General features: G+C 33.9%; 1 long non-coding RNA gene across 1 annotated transcript; it reads left to right on the top strand.

Annotated features, from left to right (window-relative positions):
* Positions 1–7,714: 7,714 nt before the first annotated feature.
* Positions 7,715–18,674, top strand: LOC140163911 (uncharacterized). Its single transcript, XR_011860430.1, has 2 exons — positions 7,715–7,924; positions 18,583–18,674. It is a non-coding gene; the product is annotated as an uncharacterized lncRNA (long non-coding RNA).
* The last annotated feature ends 4,457 nt before the right edge of the window (positions 18,675–23,131 follow it).

Here is a 23,131-nt window from a genome sequence, read left to right as displayed (position 1 = left end):
GTAAATTTGATAATAACTAAATTATCAATTATCAGTTTCACCCGTATAGGCAGGGACAGATTTAAGCGGTGGTCCGGTGGCCCTGCGCCAGTGGATTTTGCATTGGGCCAGTATAACTTCCAACAATGCTGACCCGACGGGCCACTCGATATTTGAGCCTGATATAACAGTTCTCATATGAGACAAGATATAATCAGTGATTGACATAATTTGACACAGTTTCTGCTCCATTTGTCACCTGTGTGCAATTTATAGTTAGTTTCGTATATTAATTCTTATTCTTGCATTGTATGCAAATTGGAAATAATTATATGGCCGCTTCCTACAGACCCGTATACATTTTTCAAAGAGGAAAGTTTGAAAGTTAATTCGAATAGGGTATGCAAATGTCTTCCAAATTCTACTAGGTGGAAAATTGTTAGCGTGTTTTTTTCATTCTTTCTAAATACTATCCCTATACTCTAACATGTTCAGCATTCAAACATGTTTACAAAGTGATTGCATTATATAATGCGTTATAGTGATAATATATATTTCATTTTAAACTTCATAACTCGTTATTTTTCCTGTTCACGCGCCCACATATAGGTCTTCCATATCTGGGTAGGCCCTATATCAAATACCCAGATTTGGAAGCACAGAAGTTGGTCGTTTTATGCCGTGTGCAATGTGCATGGTCAGGCTGTAGACTGTATAATAGCATCCTTTAATTAGATAATTAATTAAGATCTTTGTAAAGGGGTGACTTTCTTTTTCAAATAAGAAAATAAAATATATTTCTTTCTTATTTGTTTTCTCTTTCAGTGACTTTCTTTAAATTTTATTCCACATTTTTGTCTTTTTTTAGCCTGTATTTTCTTTCTTTCTTTCTTTCTTTTCTTTCTTTCTTTCTTTCTTTCTTTCTTTCTTTCTTTCTTTCTACACTACCCTCAATATACTCAAACATGTCCAACATTTAAACATGTTAAAAAGTGATTGCAATAATGTGTTTAGCGATATATTTAATTTTAAACATCATATAACTCGTTATTTTTCCTGTTCACGCTCTCACATAGGTCTTCCATATCTGGGTATATCAAATACCCAGATTTGGAAGCATAGAAGTGGGTCGTTTATGCCGTGTGCATGGCCAGGCTGTAGACTGTATACCCTATGATAGCATCCATAAGGGGATGACTTTATTTTTCAAATTAAAAATAAAATATATTTCTTTCTTATTTATTTTCTCTTTTCAGTGACTTTCTTTTACTTTTTAGTCCACATTTTTAACAAAACATTGCTTTGTCTTTTTGGTGTGTTGTTTTCTTTCTTTCTAAATACTATCCTTCAATATACTCAAACATGTTCAGCATTCAAACATGTTTACAAAGTGATTGCATTATATAATGCGTTTAGTGATAATATATATATTTCATTTTAAACTTCATAACTCGTTATTTTTCCTGTTCACGCGCCCACATAGGTCTTCCATATCTGGATATATCAAATACCCAGATTTGGAAGCACCGAAGTTGGTCGTTTTATGCCGTGTGCATGGTCAGGCTGTAGACTGTATAATAGCATCCTTTAATTAGATAATTAATTAAGATCTTTGTAAAGGGGTGACTTTCTTTTTCAAATTAGAAAATTAAATTATATTTCTTTCTTATTTGTTTTCTCTCTCTCAGTGACTTTCTTTTAATTTTATTCCATATGTTTTAACAAAACATTGTTTTGTCTTTTTAGCATGGATGTTATGAGTTATTGTATAATATTAAACAGTTTTGAACTGATTTTCTTTCTTTCATTTGTTTTTCTTCCATTCTTTTCATCTAAAATCGGACTAATTATATTTTCAAGGGCGGATTCGTTTGTTTCCTTTCTTTTCTTCTAAAATCGGGCTAATTATTATATTTTGAAGGACGGATTCGTTTGTTTCCTTTCTTTTCATCTAAAATCGGGCTAATTATTATATTTTGAAGGGCGGATTCGTTTGTTTCCTTTCTTTTCATCTAAAATCGGCATATCGGAAAGACTGAATGGACAGTCTTCCTTCCTTCCTTCCTTCTTTTTTTCTTAGTGCTATAAGCACTATCCCTCAATATACTCAAACATGTTAAAGGGGCTTAGAAGTGTGATTTCATTTTAAACTTTTTTAAAAATCTTTCGACAGCCATGGTGTTACCGTGTTACTGTCTATGATTTATTAAACATTTTCATACAAATGAAAGATGGCTGATTTATAAAAAAAAAAATTATCAATGATAAGAATCTGGTTATATTATAGAATCCATTGATTTCATATACGGTATATTATACAGATTCCATTGATTAATAATAGCACACCAGTCAATGACTAATACCAAAGAATTCAATATCCTAGCCATTCAGCTATTGTTCCTATTATATAACGTGACATTGCGCTAATCACCTTGTCAAGTGGACAATTGTTATGATATCCTTTCCTGTATCGTTTATCATTATTTTATTATTATAACCAATATAGTTCCCCAAAATGGTACTAATTTTGTTAGGTGAACAACTAAGTAAATAATAATAAGTCAATAAATGATAAAATATGTTATGATAATAAATAAATAAACAGCCTATAAATAGATAAAAGATACATTATAAATACATAATTAGAAGAAAGAGAATAATAATAGGCCCTATACGCAGTAGAAGTGACGTAGTTAATCGGATTAACTACCATAGCAATAGATGAATACAATTTTGACTATACCGCCATGCACTACAACGTTCACGCGGTACCGATTCATTGAACCATAGATGTCAAAGAAAGGCTGATTACTCGCACCTGTAAGATAGAGCGGTATTGTATCCAATCTATGTTTGCTGACATACACAGGTGATTAGTGCAATCTGCTTGTAGTGCAGGGCGGTCTATTCAAAAATTGTATTCATCTATTGCTATGGTAGTTAATCCGATTATGACGTCACTTCTACGGCGTATAAACAAATTAAATTCTCCAATGTGACTTTTATAATATAATACAAATAGTCCGGCTAATATCAATAATAAAACCACAGTATATTTATAATAATATTAATAACACTAATAATAATAATAATAATAATAATAATATAAGAAGAAGAAGAATAATAAGAATAATAACAATAATAATAATAATAATAATAATAATAATAATACCGGTAATAATAATAATAAATAATAATAATAATAACACTAATAATAATAATAATAATAATAATAATAATAATAATAATAATAATAATAATAATAATAATATACAATTCTGATGATAGAAAGCAAAATTAAATCTTCAGAGCAATAATTTCCTCCGTTTTGACAGTTGTACTGTCCGTGATCATGATGCAAGTGTTGTTTACGTGTTGACTTCGCTCCATACGTTCATGCTCATTTCAAGGAAATTCCTAGTTTGCGCAGGCTGCTCAAACTCGGAAATTCGGCTGTTTGAGCATGCGCATATCAAAGAAATTACCAGTTTGCGCACGCTGCTCAAAATCGGAAATTCGGCTGCGCAAACTAGGGAATTCGTTCAAATGCGCATCTTAATTAATTACGTGCGCAAAGTCGAGATATCACTGAAATGAGCATGCTCAAAGTCGGGAAATCACTACTATGCGCATGCGCAAAACGGTGCGTCCTTTCTTGATATCCGGGGTCTCACATAGCTCTGTTTGATAGATGAGGATAAATTCTGCATCAATTCGGATTCTGAAATGGATTGATGGCGCAGATAGTGATAAAATGGACCCGGAAGTGACTGTATGAAACGGCGATAGTGCCGATGTTCAGTCTTCCGAATTTGATAAAGTAATGCTGTTATGCTGTAAGTTTTGGTCACAAACACTGCATAAGGGTGGTGGTTCAATTCGAAATTTGTAGTTGCTACAACTGATCATCACTATTTAATTCACTAGAATCTGTTTGTCTGTCTGTGTAGTAGTAGCTCGTTCACGTAGTGATTCCGTTGTCCCACTGGCCTACAAAACTTAGATTGCATGGCGATCGGAGTGTTATCGTCAGAGTATATCATCAGAGCACCTCAGACTAGCATAGTAGGGAAGCATGTTCCTCTAACTTGGTGGGTGGATGCATCTTTAGTACAACAAGTCACACATACAATATTTTCTCAATTCGAATTTTATCCTTTCTGTGTAGGCCTATGACTGATTTTTTTACCGTAAAATTTGTGTCAATTCCCGATATCACATGTTAGTACCGTACACTATAAATGCACCACATTTTGTAGGCTCCAATTGCTGATTACATAAATGAGAACAACTGGTAACCAAGCGGCACTGCTGGTCTGTTATTCAATTGCGTTGTGTGTGGGTTACGTGTATTTTATGTGTAAAATGCCTATGCGGTGATCCACCCAAAAAACAAAATCATCGTATAGATCCCTGGTTCTAGGTGCATCTTGACCCCAGCATAAGTTTGTATTGGTTAGTGGGTCAAGGTCACCTGAGGTCATCCAGGGTCATCTGAGGTCAAATTTGCAAAAACTGTTGTAGGGGCATGAAACTGTGGGTACAGTCAACATTTGGAGTCAAATTTTGGGAAGGTCATCTGGGGTCACCCAGGGTCATCTGAGGTCAAATTACTAAAAACAAGTATGGGCATGAAACTTGGTGGGTCAACATTTAAAGTCAAATTTTGGGAAGATACTAAAAATTGTCGTATGGGCATGAAACTAGGTGGGTACAGTCAACCTTTGGAGTCAAATTTTTGGGAAGGTCATTTTGAGGTCATCCGGGGTCACCTGAGGTCAAATTACTAAAAATTGTCGTATGGGCATGAAACTAGGTGGGTACAGTCAACATTTGGAGTCAAATTTTGGGAAGGTCATTTTGAGGTCATCCGGGGTCACCTGAGGTCAAATTACTAAAAACTGTCATATGGACATGAAACTTGGTGGGTACAGTCAACATTTGGAGTCAAATTTTGGGAAGGTCATTTTGGGGTCATCCGAGGTCAAATTACTAAAAACTGTCGTATGGACATGAAACTTGGTGGGTACAATCAACATTTGGAATCAAAATTTTGGGAAGGTCATTTTGGGGTCACCCAGGGGTCATATTACTAAAAAACTGTTGTATGAACATGAAACTGGATACAGTCAACATCCAATTGCTGATTACATAAATGAGAACAACTGGTAACCAAGCGGCACTGCTGGTCTGTTATTCAATTGCGTTGTGTGTGGGTTACGTGTATTTTATGTGTAAAATCCCTATGCGGTGATCCACCCAAAAAACAAAATCATCGTATAGATCCCTGGTTCTAGGTGCATCTTGACCCCAGCATAAGTTTGTATTGGTTAGTGGGTCAAGGTCACCTGAGGTCATCCGGGTCACCTAGGGGTCACCTGAGGTCAAATTACTAAAAATTGTCGTATGGGCATGAAACTTGGTGGGTACAGTCAACATTTGGAGTCAAATTTTGGGAAGGTCATTTTGGGGTCATCGGGGGTCATCTGAGGTCAAATTACTAAAAACTGTCGTATGGACATGAAACTTGGTGGGTACAGTCAACATTTGGAATCAGAATTTTGGGAAGGTCATTTTGGGGTCACCCAGGGGTCATCTGAGGTCATATTACTAAAAACTGTTGTATGAACATGAAACTGGATACAGTCAACATTTGGAGCCAAATTTTGTGAGGTCGCATGTTCCTCAAATTTGGTGGGTGCATCTTGACCCCAGGCAGAACAAGTTTGTATTGGTTAGTGGGTCAGGGTCACCTGAGGTCATCCAGGGTCATCTGAGGTCAAATTAGCAAAAACTGTCATATGGGCATGAAACTTGGTGGGTACAGTCACCATTTGGAGTCAAATTTTTAGAAGGTCATTTCAGGGTCAACCGGTGTCACCCAGGGGTCATCTGAGGTCAAATTACTAAAAACTGTTGTATGTGCATGAAACTTGGTGCGTACAGTCAACATTTAGAGTCAAATTTTTGGAAGCTCATTTCGGAGTCAGTCAGGGGTCACCTGAGGTCAAATTACTAAAAACTGTCCTATGGGCATGAAACTTGGTGGGTACAGTCAACATTTGAAGTCAAATTTTTGGAAGGTCATTTCGGGGTTATCTGAGGTCACCATTTAGAGCCAAATTTTTGGGAGGTCATTTCGGGGTCGTCTGAGGTCAATTTAGATGAATTCTAATACCGGTAGTTGCCAAGGCTTTCTATAGTTGTTGAAAGCTTCAAATACTAAAAAAAGGGATTTTAAAATTTTGCAGAACAAATTATTCTTGCTGGTTCAGTAGTAATTTGCACAATAATGAATTTTTCAGATTTTGCAACTAAGTAATAGTAATGCTGCAAAAAATAATAATGCTGCAAAAAATAATAATGTGGCGGAGGAAGAGTGACCCCCGCATTGAGTTTCAAGGACCGTATTGAATATTTGTGGGGAATTTTTTCAAACTGAAGGTTTAAAAAAATTGACCGACCTACCCAACCTTTCCATAAAGCTACCAACCTGTTGCGCATTCGACTCCAAGAACAATTGCTTTCCCACAAAAAAGCGTAGAGCCACAGCGCCATTGGTGCTCTTGTTTGTTTTATAGGAACCAAAGAAGCAAACCTGAAATGGACTAGATATGTGATGCGATCAAGCAAAATTAGTCGGAACTCGGAAATATTAAATTTTCAGTTCTTATAGGATAGTAAAAAGCATTACAAAGCTGGATTTTGCAGAAAATCCTATTGAAATTGAACAACCAGTTCTAAAGATATGAACAATTAAAGACTTTTCAAAACAAACAAAGAAATATTTCCTTTGTTTGGCTATATCTCAAAATCAATATTACCGAGTTCCGACTGATTTCGCCTGATCGCATCACATATAATGCGAGTCTGACGAGCAGGACATTTTGAATGTTTCTGTACTATTTCCTAAGCTGTCTTTTATAAAAGGTACCCCAGTGCATGTGTTCCAAGAATATTTTGCCCCACTCCCTTTTAACCTTCCAAAATTGCTTCCCCCCTTTATATTATTATTGCACTAGCCCCATACAAATCCAAAAAATTACTAATTTACTTCTGCTGGTGCAATATATTCTTTGATTATATAAATGTATTAACAATGGGCTATTACATAAATTAATAGCACTCATCCCCTTAAGAATACAAAGAATACCATAATTTTTGGGGAATTCCCAAACCAAAATTTTTATCCAAAAAAAAAGGGGAATTCCCAATTTGAAAAAAAAAAATTGCCTGTAATATCTGGAATAACCCAATATACTCACCTGTACGTTGGTATGAAGCATGAACTTTCTTTCAGTAGGTCCATGCACTGTAAAAAGTGGTAATTTTTGTGCGAGTAATTGTTCAAGCTTTGCTGATTCTGAACTACTTAGCTTGTTTGTAAATTTGATTTTTCTTTTCATATTTAGCCAAAAAATCCAGCATGGTGTTAATGGTTTCAATAAAAAAGACAATTTTGTCATATCAGAATAATTGTACAAGTTTATTCTTTTCAAATATATTTTTGGTTTTGCTTACAATAAAATGTAAGGGACACCCTTGTCAAGTACACATGTACTTTAGCAATGTGTACATTAACAGTGATAAAGGGCTAAATATAGGTTTCAATTCAAGGTTAAATTTTTCCACACTACTGTGATTGCAGTCTGCCGTCGCGTTGCAGCTGCACAATTTTGCCAATGGCAGAAATGAAATCTTTTGTTTATTCGTCATAAATATTGTTACATATTTGAACTGCTTCTGATATCCATGGTTAACAGCAGTACTTTTTGGATGCATAGGGAGGGGTGTTGATACACATTGTAAAACAAATCAGAATCAGAAAATGTTTTATTGTACAATTTTATACAACAGTAACTTGGACATTGGAGAAGATAAGAAAGGGGTCAAACTAACTTAGAAGCAGTTGGCTGCATGGGAAACAATGGAATGAACAGAACCAGTAAGTACAATATCAAAGACAGATTTGGTTAAATGAACAAGCAGATATATTATGTACAAACTTGTTTGTCCTGAAATTCAATTTTCAAGACTGCAAGATTTGTTCAGTAAGCTTAAAAAAGAATAATTCCAATGTCAGGCTCAGAGCTTTAAGGGCTGGGGTATGAACGTTTGGACAGTATTTATTATGGGACATTAGAGCACATCAGACATATCGAATTGCATTCTGAATACGAAGAATGTCATTCTGATATCAAATAATTTTGATTTTTGAAATTAGCAATTTAATACACATTTTATGGCAAATCATTAAAATTGATATTTTTGATATTTAACAGTACCGTACTTGAAGTAAACTTTATAAATCTGATGATTTATACTTAAAGTGTATGTAGGTGGGATGGAAAGCCGACGATCAATTGAAAATTTCGACCTTTAAGATTGAAGATATGGATTTTTTTCCCCAAAACACCAAAAAAATTAGGTCTTTTTGGGAAAAAATCCATATCTTCAATATGAAAGGTCAAAATTTTCAATTGACCGGCGGCGTCTCCTCCCTGCTACATACACTTTAAGAATATGTCATTAGATTTATATAATTTACTTCGAGGACTGTTATATATCAAAAATTTGAAAAATATCAAATTTTTATAATTTGTCATAAAATTTGTATTATATTGTGATTTTCAAAAATGAAAATTATTTGATATCAGAAAGACATGCTTCTTATTCAGAATGCAATTCGATAGGTCTGAGGTGCTCTCATGTCCCACAAAAAATACTGTCGAAACGCAATAAACGCTCATTTTAGATCCCTTAATATGGTTTGCAGTTTGAATATCATGCTACTGTGGTAGTATTCCACAGTGACAACTCAATACATGGCAAGTTGAAATCATTAATTCCTTTTGCAAGAAAAACATAATTCAGCTGTCTTGCAAGAATTTCTCCATGATATGCAACAGGCATGTTCTAGCATTCACCAATGTGTGCAGTATCCCTTAAAAGGGGCATTTCTTGATTCTATCATCCTTCCTTTGCATGGTTCAATAGATATCCATGATAAAAGCTTATTTCCAAAATTTCAGTTGATTCGGACATCGAATTTATGAGTATAATACAGTTTTACAAGGCGCAGCAAATGTAAAACTCATTTACCCATGCTGAGAAAAGGGATGATTCATTGTTCCAGGGTGGTCATTGTTGGGCAATTGTTGTTGTTGGCAGGGCCCATGAACCAATGGGAGTCGCCGTCTCGTGGAGACGTTGGGCGCCATCATGTTTTGATTATCATTGTTGATTAGCAATCAAACAAGCAACATCGGGAAAATTTTTTCTATTTCTATTTCTTTATTAATAGTTCAAATTGGAACACTCTACTATGGTCATGCGCTGTTGTGATGTGGAATACGATAGCAGCCATCGCATTCCAATTGTTTCAATTATGGTTTCTCTATATATGAGAATATACTTGTGTGTTTCGGCTGAGATCAGAGGTAATTGGTAATGATTCGGAAACAAATTCCAAGTGCATAATAAAGGGTGACTTGTTTGATTGTCATCATGATTAGCAAAACACTTTGTGTCATTGTCCTTTTTAGTTTTCTCTGTCTAAGGGTAGTTGTGCATAATTGTGTGACCCTTAAGGGTATCCGTAGGGAGAACACTTTGTTTTACGGCCAGGTCTGGCCAGGTGCATGTTTGTTCGCAGTCTACAGGTGTAACTAGGTTGTTGTATATTCTATAATTTTCCTGGTGTGTTAACTGTGATTACATCTAGACACCAGTTTATTTTTTATTTGAACGGGACCCTAATTTAATGAGAAAAACGAAAAAAAAGAGAGGCCCGGCAAAAGCCGATTTGCAGACAATTTTGTAGCTACAGACAGCTCAGTATTCCATATAACAACTACGGAAACCAATCAGTGCCAGAAGTGTTGATTTATATTTCATCCACTTAGGTTTGGCTTAACCCACTAAAAGGTAAAACTTTAAGGCTGATCATTAAATGTAGTGTGTGTGTAAAAGTATATTTCTCAAAATGGAGGAGAGCGCCTATGACTATTGTCCGTTCTGTCTACATGGTCTATGATAATTATTTTCTTACCGAAATATATTCACTTAACACAGACCACGGTTGCCAAACAAATGAGGGCAAACCGCTGGGTCAAATCATTGAAAAGTCGCCCAATATTTTTTTTTATCAACCGTTGGTTTCTATGAGATAAAAAACTACCAGAAGTCGCGTAAGCCAATGTTGAAAAGTCATGCAATATTTTTCTTAACCATCAATTGGTGTCTATAGGACAGGAAATTGTCGCGAGGAAAATCTTCAAAACTCATCCTATTGACCTAGGCCTATTACATCGCGGGTTTGGCAACCCTGCAATTTATACAGTTATATAACATCGCACCGCATTGTGAGGTGAACGAACTGAATGTTGACATTGTATTCAGGATTTAAAACAAGAACTGTCTTTAACCAGACAATGCGGTTGGTATAAAACATAGCGTGTGATATCATGATATCAACTTCAAAATCTAAAAACAAAAGTAAAGAAATAATTTAGGGCGAAATAAATAAACAGCGTACAGCAGGTGCTATCTTGTCAATAATGATAAGAGGAACATGAAAAAACCAGCAGAGAGCATGCACCCCAGTAAAGAGTTAAATAAAGCAAGGAAAAATCATAATGTGCAGAAGGCCTACTTTTCGGATGATATTCACAGAAACAAAAATAAAGAACTAAAGATCTAAAAACAAAAGTAAAGAAAATGAGGGCTGAAATAAATAAACAGCGTACAGCATGTGATGACTTGTCAATAACGATAAGAGGAGCATGTACCTCAATAAAGAGTTTAAATAAAACAAGGAAAATCATAATGTGTAGAGGCCTACTTTTGGATGATATTCACTGAAACAGAAAAAAGAAATAAGTTTAAAGAATTATATATTTTAAGATTAGATAATGAACAATCATACATAAAAATGTGACAGGTGTCTGATGATATTTATACACTTCGAACAAAAAATAAAGAACTACTTAACACGCGACATAAATAAATAGCCATATTTTATGAACGAACTGAATGTTGACATTGTATTCAGGCTTTAAAACAAGAACTGTCTTTAACCCGACAATGCGGTTGCTCTAAAACATAGCGTGTGCTATCATGATATAAACTTCAAAATCTAAAAACACAAGTAAAGAACTAATGTAGGGCGAAATAAATCAACAGCGTACAGCAGGTGCTATCTTGTCAATAATGATAAGAGGAACATGAAAAAAACCAGCAGAGAGCATGCACCCCAGTAAAGAGTTAAATAAAGCAAGGCAAAATCATAATGTGCAGGAGGCCTACTTTTCGGATGATATTCACAGAAACAAAAATAAAGAACTACGTTAGTACGTTTAAAAAATTATATAATTTGAAATTAAATAATGCAAAATCATACATAAAAATGTGACATGTGTCTGATGATAATTATATACTTCGACCAAAAATTAAAAAAATACTTAACACGCGACATAAATAAACAGCCATCTATCAAGAATGACAAGAGGAACATGAAAAAAACCACCTAATATATGAGAGCATGCACCCCAATAAAGAATTGCTTTAAAATAAAACAATGAAAAATCATGACATGTGAAATGTATGTTGATACACTTATAAATAATACTCAAGGGTGAAATAAAAAACACCTTATCTACCGATATTTCCACAGTTAAACATACTCAGTGATCACTTGTACTAAAACAAAAATAAAGAAATACTTCACAAATGATAAGAGGAACACATAAAAAATAAATAAGCGAGCATGTCCCAAAAAAAATTAGTAAAAGATAAAATAATGATAAAACGTACAAGAAGGGGCAAAATATTTGTCGCAAAAACTTATTAAATGCTCATTTGCTCTAAGATATTTTTAATGTTTGCAATTTACTCCTAGTTTATCATTTATTTATTATTTATCTAGGCTTATATATCTTTTATTTATTTATCTATTAATTTATCTATTTATCAATTTATTTCAATATCATTATTATTAAGTGCCTATTTATAATGATATTTAAATCTATCAACATTATGCTTACGTCATCCAGGAGTTATTATCCCACTTGAAATCGCCATATAAACACAAATTAATAAAGAAATACCCAATGGGTGAAATAAAAAGCATGATCTATCTTTTCAAGAATGAAAAGAGGATATAAAAATATAACAGAGCATGTCCTATAAACATGATAAAGAATTATTTAAAATCGTACAAATGTGAAACATGTAATATGACATATACTTAAGGGATCTGGAATGAGCGTTTTGAGCGTTTGACAGTATTTTTGTGGGAAATGAGAGCACATCAGACATATCGAATTGCATTCTGAATACTGAAGAATGTCTTTCTCATATCAAATAATTTTCTTTTTTTTTTTTGAAATTCACGATATAATGCAAATTTTATGACAAATTATTAAAATTTGATATTTTTCAAATTTTGATATATAACAGTCCTCAAGTAAATTTTATAAATCTAATGACATATTCTTAAAGTGTATGTAGCTGGGAGGAAAAGCCGACGATCAATTGAACATTTTGACCTTTCATATTGAAGATATGGATTTTATTTCCCAAAAAGACCTATTTTTTTTGGGGGGGGGGGATCCATATCTTCAATATGAAAGGTCAAAATTTTCAATAGATCGGCGGCCTTTCCTCCCAGCTACATATACTTAAAGAATGTATCATTAAATTTATAAAATTTACTTCGAGGACTGTTATATATGGCCGTGTGTCTTGAAGTGGTAGTCCTTTGCGTTTCGTTAGTAAATTTCTAGGATCGCGCATCATTTTGTATTCAAACATTCATAACTTCCAAATTATAGATCCTATCATAGCAAAAGTAAACATTTTCTGAATGGAAAAAGTCCAATCTTTCCAAAAATGGCATCCAATTTTCAGTAGGGGTAAGTCTAAATCAGGTAAAAATCCAAATATGCATGAAAAAGTTGTCAAAAAGTAGCACCTCCTCAAAAACATGTAACATCAAACCATAGCACCTATCTAAAAACAACCTTATTGGTGCAAAGTAGAGGCAATAGCCCACCCAAAAATGTATACTTTGATAGGGTTACCCCTACTTGATGTACTTTTTTGATACACGGAATGACATGTTACAAAATTTTCCATCAAAATTTGAGGAAAATACAAAAATAATACTTGAATTGCTAAAAGAGCCTCTTTATACTAAAATCTTAGTGTATTCTTAAAAACATTAATAATGTTGTAAAGTGCAAGCAACAACCATCCTAAAATGTTTACTTTGATAAGGTTACACCTAAATAGGGTACTTTCTGTGGTGTGATGTCAGTACACCGAAACATGCCGACATAAAAGACGTAAATTTTGTTCAGTTAAAAAAATTAAAAGAACTAATCGCTTGTGTTGACTTCAAACATGTAAAAACTACAGGTATCATGGGTATTCACCACAAGTTTAACTCACTTCAGATTCTTTCTAGCAATACTTTCAGGCTCTGTTGCTTATATACTATCCAGAGAGGTTGCATGTTTCGGGCTCTGTGTTGTTTTTATCCAAATTCACCTGAATTTGTATTACTCTTGACACTCTTTAATAGCTCACATGCAGTGAGTGAGCAATTATAAAAAATATAATCATTTATAATATAAATGTGTGCATATATATTTTAAATGTCCAATTTTAAAATTCCAATATTATGAACGAGGCTGAGCAAATATTAAATTTTGGTCTGTAGCATTTATTTATTTATTTATTTATTTATTAGATAATTAATTAATAATTAATTAATTAAATTATTTAATTTAATGGCTATTTAATTAAGGCCTGTTAAAATCAATTACAATTGATTTATGGCAGTTAAAAAAACCTGAGATTGTTTTATTTATTTATTTATTTATTTATTTATTTATTTATTTATTTATTTATTTATTTATTTATTTATTTATTTATTTATTAGATAATTATTTAATAATTAATTTATTTAATTATTTAATTTAATTTAATGGCTATTTAATACAGGCCTGTTAAAATCAATTACAATTGATTTATGGCAGTTAAAAAAAAACCTGAGATGGTTGTCTTCAGATTTCGGTGTCCCAAGATCCGTGTTAAGTTAAAATTAAAATTAATTAATTATATAATTAATTAGCCTAATTAATTAGAATTAATTAATTAATTAATTAATTAATTAAAATTAATTAATTAATTACAAAACAAATAGATCTTTAGTATATTCATTGTTGTAATGTAGAAAACCATGATGAACTGATGAATGCTTGTTTCTCCCATAGACTTTACATGGTGCCGTATCCCAATTTTGCACCACCCGGCATCTTCGTTTACTTAATTAATTAAATCTTATTTATTTCAAATCTCAGAATATCAAATTTGGTACCAAATTAAAGAGTACGATTCTAGGCCTTTAGGCAGTATCTTATTTAAAGACTTTATTCATTGTTGTAATATAGAAAAACCTTGATGAGCAGAGTGCTCATTTCTCCCATAGACTTTACATGGTGCCGTATCCCAATTCCGTATCCCAATTGCACCACCCTGCGTCTTCGTTTACTTAATTACTTACAACTTTTTAATTAAAAACCTCAGAATATTATGTTTGGTATCAAATTAAGGAGAACACTATAGGCTTTAAAATGAATGTAAATTTGATGGCATTAGAAATGATTAAAGGTACTTGCTTATTACAAATAAGTCATTTTTTACTAAAATATGAAACAACACCACCCTATTGAGAACACCAGTTCACGACGCACGGCCATATCAAAAATATCAATTTTTAAAGATTTGTCATAAAATGTGTATTACATTGCGAATTTCAAAAAATCAAAATTATTTGATATCAGGACATTCTTAGTATTCAGAATGCAATTCGATATGTCTGATGTGCTCTAATGTCCCACAATAAATACTGTCCAAACGTTCATACCCCAGCCCTTAACATAAAACAAAATAAAACGGTCATGATAATATGACATTAAGGGCGAATACCACTAATGAAGCGTCTTGGTTGAAATGCACGTGAAAATTAATGTATTTCTTTGCTCAATTTGAGGCCTTTTTGGCTCTCACAGTTGCCTGATGTACCCCGCTACATTTTATTAAGAAACACGGTAGTATCGTTTCTCTCCATTGATTTTGCAATAGCGTCTCCAGGAGGGGGGCTCAGAGGGCTTTCAGATTTATGCGGTGGGGGGGCTTAATGGCTAAAATCGCCAAAAACCGCCTGATTTTACATATCCCTCTAGCGTTGGTTGTCAGTAGATTGCAGTCACTCCTCATCAAGTGTTGACAAAGACAACAGTAATTGTTGAAACGTACACAGTAAGTGCATTTTCTTGGATCAGATACTACGAACTCTGGTTTACTAGTTTACTCTACCGATCCTGATGAATTTGTTCAATCAATAACGATATCTGGGGGACCAATCACAAGCCAGATTCATTTAAAGATGCATTACATCATGACCAATTTTAGTTAGGCCAGAAATTGGCCTAACTCTCCATAGAATCCGTGTTAAAAAGTTATCCGCAATCCAAAGTCAGTAGTCCACTTGGGAAGCTAACAAACAGAGGGCGTCGGTGACTGAAAAGATTAGATGTGAAAATCTATCAATTGTGCACAAATAATAATCGGAGTTTTAAGCTTAAATGCAATAGCCAGAAGCACAATTGGCAAGTGGAGTACGGAGAAGTCTAGCTACACCCTGGAAGGGAAAAAAACAGTATTTGAAACGAGGAAATGTGCAATATGACTTAATGTAATACATTAGAAAAGGCTTAAAAGGCAACTATTAGGCCCTGATTCATATTTAATCATCATTTAGGCCTGTAAATTAGATTGTCTGTGTAAATTTAGCAGGATCCGACTTTTTATGACGACTTTCAAAATGTGTTACATTTCAGAAACACCAAGCTGTTTGTGAGGTGGCGTTAGCTGTATGGGTTATAGGTTGAACTTTTTACAATATTTCTGGAAACAAAATCCTGAAATCCATATATTAATTTTTACAATGGATGTCGTCATCTGACCTTCTGCTTGCAGAAAGGGAAGTTTTGAAGAACTGAGTTGTTTTCCGGCCCCTGTCTGTACAGAAAGTCAGTGGGGTTATTTACTGGTGTGCACCCTAAAAGGCCCTTGTCATAACCAATGGTGGCGGCATGATTTTTCCCGTGCATGAGGGTTTAGGGAAAATTAAATTATATGTCTAAACTTGAGGTTGCATGTGTAAAACATGGTCTTTTTTAACGCATGTTTGGGGTATTGAAATGATATTTTTGGCTTGCACAATCATGGTAAAGATCCATGTCATACATAAGAGATTATAGGACATACAATACTTGGTAGGCCTAATGATAATGCGTAAACTTTGTACCTGTTAGGGAACTGAAATCAGACTGAAAACACAAACGTCATTCGAGGCTCTGTCTCACCAGTTGCATTTACAAGGCCCTTGTTATAACCAGTGGTGGCGGATGATTTTTTTTTGGGGTGTGCAGGGTCACACAAGGTTCTGAACAGAAACGTCACATACGGACCAACCCACACTACCGAGAACCGCGAATGCCGAGAACCGCGAAAGCCGAGAACCGCTCTAGTTGCATTCATTATAGTGCCACATAGGCCACTGCATATAGACATTGTGTGATCCTACATTAGATCTCAACCTTTTTGGAGTAAGTTTGGAAATTAATGAAGCTGTGTGTTAACTGACAGCTCATTTGTATGGGGGTGTGATGAGCCCTGAGTAATTTGATTTGATCATTTATCTTTGTTTACAATTTAAAGCTTTGTTTACAGTTTAAAGCTATGTCATGAGAGATATGAGAGATGGGGATCCCCTTTGCAGGAGTTGGTGTGTGATGACATTTTGGGAATCCCCTTTACCACACAATCGCAGTAAACAAAGTCAGGGATATGGATTAAGAATTCCATACTACTATGTAAAGTAGATATGACATCATATTGGAATTCCCCCAGATCATTATAAATAATACTTTACGTTTGATTAAAGATTCAGATATTGTTAAATTACTACACGGTGTTTTGTTGTGCATTCTAAAGTGAATTTGGGTAAAAGGTGTTGGCCTTGAGTCATTAACAACTCATAACAGGGGGCTTTATAGGGAAGGGGAAAGTTCCTGGCTTTTGGGTCTGTGTCCTCCTGCTCCCCAGAAAGTAAACACCACAGATTCGATATAGTATACTAGGAAATCCCAAAAGCCTTTGCTTAACATGCTTAAAGTAGCTCTAAATGACATGCAGTATCATTGATGTGCACATCTTTACTGTGCATGTTGAATTACATAGTAAAGATGTGTGTTTACATAATTTATGTACACTGTAAATTCAGAGGTAATTGGTGCTTAGGTTTTAAACACTTGCGAGTGAATGTTTAAAGTCTAAGCACAAGTGTTTTTCGTGTTTAATCCTATGATTCATCGTTTTTCTACATGCTTAGATCATAAACGTATAAAGTTCTAAACAGCTTGGTCATTGAATGATTTGGCCATGTGTTTTGAAATGTGACACTTCCAATCGCGTGTTTAAATACTTCTTGAATACACGAAAACAATGTAAACACAAAACAGTTCAATGTTTAGTAGAAAACGTATTTACACTTTTGACACTGCTGAACATGTTTAAACGTTTGTGTGTCAGAATTAAACAGTGCACATGCTTCGTGCTTAGAGCACTATGTTTAGGTTTTAATAGCATTTAAGATTTTACCGCCTAACTAGTCACGTGATATGAAAGAATAATTTCAAAATGGCATGCGTGGAGAAGGTATCGTCACAGACTGACTGCGAGAGTACATCGAGAAATTTGTGGGTAAGAAAGAAAACTGATGTCTGATTTCATGATCAAGTGGTTATTGTAAAGTTGTAGCACCTCCATGTACATTATTAGAGATATGCATGCGCGTACAGCTTCAAGTTAGAATGTATAGAGTATAATGAGTAAGCTTATAGATTCCTGTCAAGTACAACCAGGTCATGATAGAAGCTCCACACCACAGCGACGGCTATTTACGTGGCTGAACAGGGGGTGGATACCTGATCATGAAATCAGACATCTTTTTTCTTTTTTACCCACAAATTTCTCGATATTATACTCTTGCAGTCAGTATACCTTCTTGTCCCATAACTACTCGGTGAACGAATGATTATATCGTATCTAAACACTATCATCTAAACATGTTTTGCAATTGGCTGTGTTTTATCTCTAAACACTAGTATAGTATCTAGACATGTTTAAATCCTGAATGTATAGTGTAAACATGTTTCATTCCTAAACACATGAAATCTAAACATTTCATAATGCTGAACACAATTACTATTTCAATCCTAAACTCATTTCAATCTAAACATGTTTAAATTCTAAACACGAGTGCCCTAAACAGAAACTTCATCTAAATGTTTCAAAAATGAGAACAGACCGGTGTTTAGATTTTGTGTTTAATATCTAAACACTAAATTTACAGTGTAGATGAAGTTTGTGTAGGGATACTAATAAACATATTAAATATTTTGTTACTCAGATTGAAATGATTTGAAATACTGGTACTTTGAACTACATTTTATATATTATTTACAACAGCAGCTTTCAGAAAGGACATTGGAGAAGATAAGATACCAATCAAACTCTACAGAAGCAGGTGGCTGTGGCAAACAAGGAAATGAACAGAACCAGTAAGTAAAATATCAAAACAGATTTGGTTAAAAGGGGCACAGACATGTAGCCAGAATTTCTTTCGGGGGAGGGGGCGTGGGGCTAAAAAGTGGACCTCTTGTGAATTTGTCTTATTTTATTTACATTTTTACTGAAAAAAGTTGATCTTTTGTAATTTTACCTTTAAAAAAGGGCTCAATTTCAGTGTTAGTTGCAGAAAAAAGAGGAATTATTTTTACGGATTTGCATTTGGGGGGGTGGGTGGTGGTGTGTTCTTTTTCCCCAATATCTGGAGATCGGTATGGCATACAGTGATGTAACTCGGTAGTTGGTAACAGGGCCAGACGTTACCTCAACATGATTAGATTTTCAATGCAAAATATGCTCAAGCATGTGCTATACTTGATGCCTGTGATATTGATTCCTAACATCTGTTCAAAATTGGGAAAATTGTGCAGTGAGTCATCATCATCATCATCAGCCATTGTCGGTCCACTGCTGGACGAAAGCCTCAGCATGTTTCCGCCAGGTAGCTCTATCTCTTGCCTTGCTGAACCAATTTACTGTTTCCCAGTACTGATCTATCTCGTCTCTCCATCTCTTTCTGTTTCCCACCATCGGTCTCCATACAGTAATTGCTGTAGTCCATCTGTTGTCTGTTCTTCTGCTGATATGCCATGCCCTGCCCAGTGAGTCATACAGTATACATAAACCACACAAAATGAATGGTTTGTCCCAGAATTCTTGTGAATTCTTGTGAATTTGTCCTATTTTATTTACATTTTTACTGAAAAAAGTTGATCTTTTGTAATTTTACCTTTAAAAAAGGGTTGAATTTCAATGTTTTTTGCAGAAAAAAAGAGAGTTTTTTTACGGATACATAAACCACACAAAATGAATGGTTTGTCACAGGCAGGTCAATCTATACTATTTCTGGATAAATTTCTTATGCACAAAGACAGAATTTTACTCACGATTGATTGTTTCATCTATCAATGTCTACAGTGATCTTCAGAATGATGATGGTTGATCCATACCACTTCCGGTTTGCTGGATCCTGACTGTAGATGGTGTATCAGTCAGGAGAGGATCGTATATATGTGACTTAAGTAGTGGGTCTCCTCATTCCCCATCCCCTAATCATGACATTGGATCCTCTTGTGATCCAGATGGATTTATTTATTTATTTATTTATTTATACTTTCTTTAAGCAGGGTAATCCCATCAATGAAAACACTGATCTTCCTGGGGGCCCTGCAAGAGCCGTACATTTACAAATTAAAATACAACTTAAATAATATTTATAGTAGTACATGTACATGAGGAAAAATATACATAGTTAAATATGAAATAATTATGAGTACATTTACATTATGAATTAAATTATCTTGGTTGAGGTGCACAATGTAGCATTCTTAAGCATGGAGAGACTCATTGTATTATAGTTACTACTGAATGTTAGATGGAAGATCATTCCATATTTTAACAGCTCTAACATTAAAAAATGTACGTTTACCAGAGTTAGAGCTCCATTTTGGTTGATAAAGCATATTTGAAATTTGGCCTCTGGTTGCAACATTATGTACAGAATGTGTAAATGTAAAGTTAGATGATAAGTATGAAGGCGCTTGATCTTTAATACATTTTAAAACAATAACTAACAAATGATTGTACCACCTTTTGTCAAGCTTAATCCAATTTAACTTATCCATCATTTCATCTGTTGGTGTTCTAATATCAGCTGACAAAATAATTCTTGCAAGTCTGTTCTGGAGGATTTGGAGAGAGTTTGCAAGTTCTCCAGAACAATTTGACCATACAGGGCTGCAATAATCAAAATGGGGTAGTGCGAGAGCATTTGCCAGCATGGTCAGAGTTGACTCTGGAAGATAATACTTAATACGATTTATGACACCACATCTTTTAGAAATATTTTTAGAAACATAATTGATATGGTTAGACCATGTTAAGTTTGAATCAAATATAACACCAAGGTATTTAAACTGGTCAACCTTTTCAATGGTTTGATCACAATAACTTAACTTAATATCATCAAATTTAGATAGAACATGCCATGTACCAAATATCATAAATTTAGTCTTTTTGATATTCAAAGTTAAGTGGTTTTTTTGAAACCAATCAGCAATATCATTCAAATTATTTTCAAGATCAGTTTGAAGTTGAGATGCAGTTTCTGAAGAACAAAGAAGGGTAGTATCATCAGCATACATCACAGATTTACATGATACACTTTGTGGTAAAGTATTTACAAAAATTATGAAGAGAAGTGGTCCTAAGATAGACCCTTGAGGTATACCTATGTTTACAGGTTTAAAGTCAGAAAGAACCGAGTTAATATTTACACACTGATTTCTATTACTCAAATAAGATTTGAACCATTCAAGTTCATATCCATTAACACCATACATACAAAGTCTATTTAAAAGTAGATTATGATTCACAGTGTCAAAGGCTTTCTTCAAGTCAAGAAAAATAGCACCTACAGCACGACGATTATTCATATTTTTCAAAATATAATCTTGAACATCAAGTAAAGTAGTGGCACAAGAATGATTAGGACGAAAACCAGATTGACTTGGGGAAAGAATGCCTTTGACACTGAGATAGTCATAAAGTTGATTATGAATTGCACGTTCAATAATTTTTGAAATGATAGGTAGAACTGATATAGGGCGATAGTTGCCAACATCACCTTTATCGCCATCTTTGTATATCGGTGTTACCTTGGCTCTCTTCAATCAGTTGGAAATATTGATGAATAAAGTGAGAGGTTACAAATGTAAGCAATAGATTTACAAATAATAGGAGAGGCTAACTTGAGAAGTTTGATATGAAAACCATCAAGACCTGTTGCTTTATCATTTGAAAACAAATTTGTTCATGAACAAAGTCGGAGGTAATTGTACTGAAATTGAAATTAACCTCAGAAGACGAGCATGATTCACCTATGTCTTCATTAATGTCATCAAAATTACTTGCAAGAGTAGTGCCAACTGATGTGAAATAAGTGTTAAATTCATTAGCAGTATCTGTAGCATTTAAACTTGTCCCATTCTTTTTTATATTAGCGACATTTACTTTGACTTTACTTGGAACAACTTTCTTAATTGCTTGCCATAACTTTTTGGGATCATTTATATTATCATTAATGGCATCAGTACAGTGTTTCTTTTTAAGATATCTGTTACTTAATATTACATTTATTACGAAGTGCTTTTGCCATTTCCCAGTCACTAGGGTCATTAGTTTTGTGAGCTTTCTTAAAATAATAATCTCTATCCTTACTTAATTTTATAAAATCATCAGTTATCCAATCTGGCTTATGACTCTTAATTTTTTTGTCTTGAATTGGAGCATGAGTATTACAAACTTGATCAAATAGAGATTTCCAAACATCCCATGCAACATCAACATTTTTATAATTTTCAATAACATTCCAGTTTATATTTTTGACATCAGAAATAAATTTGTTTTCATCAAAGTTCCTAAAAGACCTAGCTTTAATTATTTTTGGAGCATGCTTGATCTTTTTCTGTTTTCTTACTAAGTAAATAAGATTATGATCACTGATGCCAAGACTATGCACACCAGAAGAAATGATTTTATCAAATTGTGAAACAAATGCTAGATCAATAATAGTCTTACTTTTGTCAGTTATTCTTGTATGCTCCTTAATCAATTGCTTAAGTTGAGAATGGTTGGCAAGTTTAGTTATTTTCTTAGATTCGCTTGGCTTTGAGATATCGATATTGAAATCACCTACAATAATGACTTCATCATACATTGAAACACATTTTTGGAAAACCTGATCTAGTTTGTCAATGTATTCAGCCTTAGCATCAGGCTTTCGATACACAGTTCCAAGAATGATTGGTTTAGTGTGTGGTAAATTGAGTTCAATCCAAAGTGCTTCAATATCATTATCATTGAGAATATCATTGTTTTTAAAGTTAATACATTCTTTTACATAACATACAATCCCACCATGTCCCATAAAAGTTCTATCAATACGACTTAAATTGTAACCAGAAATATTGATTTCATTGTCATCAATGTCACTTGTTAACCATGTCTCAGTGAGACACAAAATATCAATATTATTTGAATTAAGTAATAAGTTGATGTGATCAACTTTGTATCTCAGACTTCACACATTGAGATGAGCTATTTTTAATCCATTCTTAATTTTTAAACCATTCTTAAGAGCACACTCAAAATCAATACAAAAATCACTAAATGGAAGTTCAGTAAAACAGACCCTTGTGAAGCATGAGTCACACCACCAATTTTCCAGTCTACTACATGGCATCACACATGCACATTGGCACAGTTTGAATGGAATTTCAAATCACATTTAGAACAAGTTACACTTACACATGCATGAGATAAAGATGGCTTAATTTTGCATAAACAAGTACCACACATTTCATAATTTTTCTTATTACGGTTTTTCTTA

This window comes from Amphiura filiformis, chromosome 11, assembly GCF_039555335.1.
Source record: "Amphiura filiformis chromosome 11, Afil_fr2py, whole genome shotgun sequence".
NCBI lineage: Eukaryota > Metazoa > Echinodermata > Ophiuroidea > Amphilepidida > Amphiuridae > Amphiura > Amphiura filiformis.
Note: the sequence above shows the minus strand (reverse complement) of the source record. Positions and strands in the feature narration are given on the sequence as shown.